The sequence below is a fragment of the Rhinopithecus bieti genome, unplaced genomic scaffold (assembly GCF_001698545.2).
Source record: "Rhinopithecus bieti isolate Rb0 unplaced genomic scaffold, ASM169854v2 scaffold_13261, whole genome shotgun sequence".
Lineage (NCBI taxonomy): Eukaryota > Metazoa > Chordata > Mammalia > Primates > Cercopithecidae > Rhinopithecus > Rhinopithecus bieti.
In genome coordinates this window covers 1,140,370-1,148,196 of record NW_016807494.1, presented here as the reverse complement: position 1 = coordinate 1,148,196, position 7,827 = coordinate 1,140,370, and the positions used below count along the sequence as shown (strand labels likewise).

Here is a 7,827-nt window from a genome sequence, read left to right as displayed (position 1 = left end):
TTTTTTTTTTTTTTTTTTTTTTTTTTTTTTTTTTTGCTAATTTGTGCTACTAAAATGTACATTCTTTGAGAGCAAGGCATTTTCTGTCTTGTTACTTTATTCCCAAACCAAGAACAAAATGTGGCACAGAGCAGATGCGCAATAAATATATGTTGAAAAAATGAATTATACCCTACTGAAAACCACACCTCATATACTGAGAAACTCAAAATATCAATCTTGGGATAAGGGTGAGAGTGAGATTTGAATGGGGTGGGGTTTGTTTTGAAGCAGAAGAAGAAAGGAAGTTTTCAGTGGGACTCCCTGAAGAGAGAAAGCCTGCTGACAGGGGCCCAGCCACTTCCAAAGAATGGGTGACCTATGATTCCCTGACCTCAACAGTGTCCAAGCACAGGCCTTCAGCAGTGGAAGCCCATTGCCTTGTACCCTCTGAGAGTTTCTCTCAGGTCCTTGAGGTTACTTTAATTTTAGGCACACTTTGTGCTTCAAATTTCATTGCCTCCAACTTAATTATTGGCACGGACAAAGTCTTTCAATCCATAATTAAAGACAAAAAGATTTTAATTAGTACTGGCAGATGAATAGGCATATAGCTTAACTTAAAAAATGGAGGGTCCACATACCTCATGTTTATGGTCAGTTGATTTTGCAAGGGGATGAAACAATTTAATGGGGGAAGAATATTCTTTTCAACAAATGGTGCTGAGATAATTCACAGGCACCAGAATGAAATCGGAGCCCTATGTCAAACCATTCACAAAAATTAACTCAAAATCGATCATAGACCTAAATGTAAGAGCTAACAGTTTACAACTGTTAGAAGAATGCATAGTGGTAAATCTTTATGACCTTGGGTTAGGCAATGCTTTCTCACATATGACACCAAAGCACAAATGTCAGAAATAAAATAGATAAATTGAACTCATTAAAATGAAAAACTTTTGTATTTCAAAGGACAAATCGGGAGATTGAAAAGATAACCCACAGAATGGGAGAAAATTTTTGCAAATCAAATATCCAATAAGAAACTTGTATTCAAAATAGCCAGGCATGGTGGCTCATTCCTGTAATCCCAGCATTCTGGGAGGCCGAGGTGACGGATCGCCTGAGGTCAAGAGTTCTAGACCAGCCTGGCCAACATGGCAAAACCCCGTGTTTACTAAAACTACAAAAATTAGCTGGGTGTGGTGACATGTGCCTGTAGACCCAGCTACTCAAGAGGCTGAGGCAAGAGAATTGCTTGAACCCAGGAGGCAGAGGTTGCAGTGAGCCGAGATCATGCCACTGCACTCCAGCCTGGACGACAGAGTGAGACTCCAGCTCAAAACAAACAAACAAACAAAAACAAAAACAAACCCAAAATATATGAAGAACTCTTACAACTCAACAATAAAAAGACCTATAACTCAATTTAAAAATGGGCAAAGGATTCACAGACATTTCTCTAAACAAAATACACAAATGGCCAATAAGCATATGAAAAGATGCTAAAAATTATAAGTCATTAGGGAGATGAAAATAAAAATGAGGTACCCACCAGAATGGCTGTAATCAAATAGATGGACTATAACACGTGTCAGTGAGGATGAGAAGAAATTTGAACCCTCAAATGTTGCCAGCAGGAATATAAAATGGAGCAGCTGCTTTGGAAAAGGTTAAACATAGAGTTACTATATAACCTGGCAATTCCATGGCTAGCAGTTCTACCCAAGAGAAATAAAAACACATGTCCACAGAAAAACTTGTACGTGAATGTTCAAAGCAGCATTATTAATAATAGCCAAAAATTAGAAACAACTCAAATGGTCATAAGCTGATGAATGAATAAACAAAATATGGGATACCCATACAATGGAATATTATTTGGCCATAAAAAGTGAATGTAGTATTGACACATGCTACAATGTGGATGGGTCTTAGAAACATTACATGAAGTGAAAGAAGCCAGTCACAAAGGCCATATATTTATGATTCCATTTATGTGAAATCTTCAAGACAGGCAATCTATAGAGAAAGTAGATTACTGGTTGCCTAGGGCTGAGCGGGGAGTAATGGGGTCCTGAGAATGTGGTAGCTAACGGGTATGGGGTTTCTTTCTGCAGGGGACAAAAATTCTAAAATTAGATTGTGATGGTAGATGTATAACTCTGTAAACTTACTAAAAACCATTTAGTTGTATACTTTATTTATTTATTTATTTATTTATTTATTTATTTATTTTATTTTATTTTTTGGAGACAGAATATTGCTGTATCCCCTAAGCTGGAGTGCAGTGGCGTGATCTTGGCTCACTACAATCTCTGCCTCCCAGGTTCAAGCGATTCTCATGCCTCGGCCTCCTGAGTAGCTGGGATTACAGGTATGCACCACCATACCTGGCTAATTTTTGTATTTTTAGTAGAGCTAGGGTTTCACTATGTTGGCCAGGCTTGTCTCAAACTCCTGACCTCAAGTGATCCTTCTGCTTTGGCCTTCCAAAGTGCTGGGATTATATGTGTGAGCCACAGCGCCCTGCATGACTTGTATACTTTAAATGGATAAATTGTGTCGTGTATTAATTACATCCCAATAAGACTAATAAAAAAGATATATAATTAGAAATATTCATTTTAGTATCACTTTAGTATCATATTCCTCCAACACTTGCTTTTCAGCTTCTTTGTGCTACATGTGTAGATGCCAAGCTAGAGAAAACAAAACCCTTCCCTTAAGCACCTTGACTCACAGTTAAGTGAAGAAGCCATTCACAGAAATAGATCAACTGAAACTGAAACAAAGCAATGCAGGAGCCCAGAAGGCAGAACAAGTTACTATGTCCAAGGTGTTAGAGAGGACACTTCAGAGGAGATGTGTTTAAACTAAAATATGATGGACAAGTAGAAGTTTGCTACACAATGAAAGAGAAATCCAGACTGGTCAACATGGCAAAATCCCATCTCTACAAAAAGTACAAAATTTACCCAGGCATGGTGGTGCACACTTGTAGTCCCAGCTACCTGGGAGGCTGAGGTGGGGGGATTACTTGAGCTTGGGAGGTTGAGGCTGCAGTGAGTCGAGATCACAGATCTCCAGATCACTGTACTCCAGCCTGGGTGACAGAGTGAGACCCTATCTCAAAAAAAGAGAAAGAAAAGGAAAAGAAAGAAGAAAATTAAAAGAGAGCAAGAGAGAAGGAAGGAAAGAAGGAAGGAAGGAAGGAAGGAAGGAAGGAAGGAAGGAAGGGAGGGAAAAGAAAAGAAAGAAAGAGGAAAAGGAAAAGAAAAAAGAAAAGGAAAGAAGGCAGGGAGAATTCCAGATTCAGGGAACAGTGCATGTGAAGGCACAAAACCAGAGGAAAGCCTGGAGTGTTCAGACAATAGTAAATTGATTTGGCAAAAGGATGGGTTGGCTGGGGGAGTGGTGAGGGATTAGGCAAAATGATAGGCAAACCTACCCTGAAGGACTTTACTTGCCCTTTTGAGAAATCCCAGCTTTTCCCTTAGAGGCAAAGGGGAACCGGTGAAAGACAATCAGCTTCTCAAAAGGAAGGTAACTCTGCAAACAGTGCAGGACGGCATGCTGCTTTACGCCAATTTTTTTCTTTTTTTTGAGGCAGAGTCTCGCTATTTCACTCAGGCTAGAGTGTAATGGTGCAATCTTGGCTCACTGCAACCTTCGCCTCCCGGGTTCAAGCAATTCTCCTGCCTCAGCCTCCTGAGTAGCTGAGATGACAGGTGTGAGCCACCACATTCGGCTAATTTTTGTATTTTTAGTAGAGATAGGGTTTCGCCATGTTGGCCAAGGTGGCGTCAAGTGATCTGCCCTCCTAGGTCTCCCAAAGTGCTGGAATAACAGGCGTGAGCCATGTGCCTGGCCTGCTACTTTTTCTACTGTCTTTTTCTTTCTGCAAATCCCTCCACTCGTGCAGCACTGGCCTTTATTAACTTTAATTGTGCACATTCTGGAAGCAGATGTTACCCATGCAGATATTTTGTCTAATTCAGCCACTCATGTGGGAATAAGCCACACAAGATGACATGTGCCAGCACAGGTACATTTGCTTCCTAAAGATCAACATGACCAAACTGCTTAGTTTAAAAAAATCATTTACAGATTAATTAATTAAGGTATTAACATAGTATCTTTAGGGGATGAAGTGAAAAAAGTGGCCCCTGGTGGTCTAGCTTAGGCTTGAACATAGATTTGCTGTGTGACCTTGGCAAAGTCATTGCATCTTTCTAGCTTTAATCTCATCTTCTATAAGATTAAATGAATAGAAATGAAATCAGTGATCCTGGAACTTACCTAATGACAAGCATCTCCTGGAGTTCTTGCCCCTACTCCACACCCACTGGATCAGTATTTCCGGGGGAGGGCCCTTGAGAATTTTATGTTTAATAAGTGCTTTCTAAGGTTTCTCCCAGGTGCTGTAATCCCAGAATTTGGGAGGCTGAGGTGGGAGGACTGCTTGAGGCCACGAGTTCAAGACCAGCCTGGGGAACATAGTGAGACCCTGTCTATAAAAAAAATTAAAAAATAAAATTAGCCAAGTGTGGTGGCGTGCACCTGTTGTTCCAACTACTCGGGAATTTGAAGCAGGAGGATCACTTGAGCCCAGGAATTTGAGACTGCCATGATCTATGATCACGCCACTGCATTCCAACCTGGGCAACAGAGTGAGACCCTGTCTCTAAAATTAAAAAAAAAAAAAAAAAAAAAAAGAAGAAGAGTTCCTCCGAGCTCTGATTCCATCTTTCAGTAATGCTGGCTTACAGCAGGGCAGAAGCCTGACTGAACTGAAGATTCCCTAGATGCCGCACCTGGAGTGCTACTGCCGGGATGTTTGTTGGAGGTGGAGAGTGAAAGTATGTATAAGGGTGGCCATTTATATACTGAAAGTGTGTGACAGTGTCATGGCCCCAAGAAGCAGCGACAAAGCAGTGGCTCCTCCATTTCTACCTTGCCTCCCTCTGCTAACCCCAGACATCCCCCTTCGGGGAAATGGGCACTGGAGCATAGAGGGAAAGACTTCTGAAGTAATGAGGAATGTTTTCTAAATGATGGTGTTGTGCTTTGAAGAAACAGTGAAAACAGTGATGTCATTCAGTATTCTTCTTCCAAAGAGAGAGGCTGTTCTTTTGGTATTTCAGTTCATTTAGAATGGTGTCACTCATTAGGGTCTCCCAAAGGCTCCATTCAAAATAGCGTCTTTAAGTACCCACTTGAGTGCCATGAAGCCATTAAAATAGGCATCATTTCCATTCCATCTAAGCTTTCCATCAGGGTGGACAAACATGTTGAAGGGCAGACAGAGATGCACAACATTGAGAGAAACATAAACAAATGGAGACCCTACCCAGCAAATAAACACAATGTTAAATATTTACATTCTGAACAGGGATTATTACTTGTTCTTATGTTCTGAATTAAGATGGTTGGAGCCAGGCCAGGGTACATGATTCACTACCCTGTGCAAACAGAGATTGGATTATTCCTCCCTCTCCTTTCATCCTGTCTCCAAATTTGAGGTTTTAAAAATGCATTCAATAAACATTTATTAAATTTCTTCTATTTTCTATTCTATTTACATACCAAGGATACAAAAAGTAAGACACATTTCTGCCTTCTGGGGGCTTGGAAATGACAAAAATTAGGAAAATGCAAGAAGAACTTTTCATTAAGAAAGTATTAGGGACCCTTCCTATGAATGTAGGACCCAAACTCCAAATAAACATGTAAATGTGTAGATTGCCATCTAAATCAACTTGGCCTCCAAGTTTTACCTAGGATTAGTTAGAAGCCCAAGTTAGTTTATTCCCTTGGAATTGCCTTAAGTGTCTTATTTTAAATTAATTGAATTCTTTTTTGTGGATCAGATGAGGTCATCTCATTTTGACTGGAAGCTGTTTCTCATCTCTCTATTTGTAGGAAGCAGCAAGCCTAAGTAGATCAGCCTTGTGGCTTGTATCCATGTGGATGTGGATGGCTAATGTCACCCTTTCAGGCATTTTCAGATATGAAAGATTCTGGATACAGTTCTGTCAGGAGAGTCCCTGAGTCCATGTTCAAATTTTCTGACTTAAGAGATTCATCTCTTAGCAACAGCTCAGTTGCTAGTGTATTGGTTCCTCTGATGATCTGTTATGAAAATAGTTAACGAGCCAGGGCAGATAAAGTGGACCTGTAATCATCAAAACATTTCCCAAGGACATAACGACTTCTACAAACCAACATTTTCATACCACCTTTTATACCAATGTGCTCACAGCAAGAAGCTGCCTACTGAAGATTGGGTATATTTGGTCAAGGGTATAATATAAATCTCTTCCACATATTGGCTGAACATTTATAGGGCTATCACTTGGTTTTCTGAGATGTAATTTGATTTCATTTGCTATCTTAATTCTAGATTTGCTTCATACCAAGTAATAAATTGGCCAGCTTTGTCCAAAGGTCTTCCGTAACCCCTCCAAGATGGGTAAGATATTCTTCTCTGAGCTCCCAAAATACCCTTTGCATTTTACTACCACTGCTTTTCCCTCATTTTTAAAATTTTTGTTTTGAGACAGGTCTTACTCTGTTGCCCAGGCTGGAATGCAGTGGTGTGATCATAGTTCACTGCAGCCTCAACCTCCTGGGCTCAAGTGATCCTACCACCTCAGCCTCCTGAGTAGCTGGGACTACAGGCGTGTGCCACCATGCCCTGCTAATTTTTGTATTTTTAGTAGAGACAGGGTTTCACCATGTTGTCCAGGCTGCTTTCTTTATTTTCTAATGTTGAAATTTGGCAGACTTTTTTCCCTTTGCTACAGGATGAGGAATACTTGTAGTAAGAGAATAATCTACACACACACACACACACACACACACACACACACAGAGAGAGAGAGAGAGAGAGAGAGAGAGAGAGAGAGACTATGACATCTAGCTGGTTACAGTTGAAACAATGATTCTGACACTGAAAAGGAATTCAATATGCAACTGGCAGACATTTGCCCCTGAACAAACAGTGTGTATGTTACTGTCAAGTCAAAACTGAAGAAGGAAGAACAAGGCTTATTTCTTGAAAGGAGGTGGTGCTAGTGAGTAAAAATAATTCCTCACGGAGTCCCATGAAAATGGCAGGGTTTCATCCAAAAAGTCAATTATCAGGACAAATTAAAGCAGAGCAGAAGAATTATCAGACCCTTTACCAGTCCTGCCTGTGCACAGTTAAGGTATAATTTAACACAGAGGAATGTATATTTTCTTGTTATAGAATACGAAGTTGTCTTTGCCTGCTGATTGTCTGCATTTCTGTTTTAGATTAAAAAATTGAGAGCTTCCCTTGGCTGCTTCTGAACCAGTGGACTGCTGAGCGGGATTGCGGAAGGAGGTGAGATTCTACCCAGGGTGACTGTCTGTCCTCCAATCTACTATTCTCAGACTCTGCTGACCTCAGATCTTGAGTCATTCTTGCCACTTTTTACTAATAAATACTAATAAAACACGCTGACCCTGTGCATGCTTCCGGCCACCAGGTGACCCAGCCTGCCCCTGTTCCACTTACTGAATGCTGCTCAGAAACCACAGTGGATTTGCTGCAGAGGGCCTCGGCTATGACGCAGAGAAAATGGTCTTATTTCCTTACATGATTAATGCCAAGGCATGGCTTGGTAAAAAGAGGATTATGCCAGACCAATGTTATTTCCTTTTGTGCTAAAGGGGCAGGGTATATGGTGGTGGGTGGTGGAGGGTAGAGGGTTGAGGGTAGAGGGTGTGGCGAGTGAATCAGCCCATGTGACTATAAATAAAGCAGTTGATTCTGTGTCACATGATAGTCTAAGCAAGGAGCTGAGATGCTGGTAA

At 40.8% G+C, this 7,827-nt stretch overlaps 1 long non-coding RNA gene across 1 annotated transcript in view; it reads left to right on the top strand.

The window, feature by feature from the left end:
• The window catches only part of LOC108535930 (uncharacterized), a 19,333-nt gene extending 11,976 nt beyond the window's left edge, over positions 1 to 7,357 (top strand). Inside the window, exons 2-3 of the long non-coding RNA XR_001887362.1 lie at positions 6,389 to 6,457; positions 7,285 to 7,357. This is a non-coding gene — a long non-coding RNA (uncharacterized LOC108535930). The remainder of the gene's footprint in view (positions 1 to 6,388; positions 6,458 to 7,284) is intronic.
• The last annotated feature ends 470 nt before the right edge of the window (positions 7,358 to 7,827 follow it).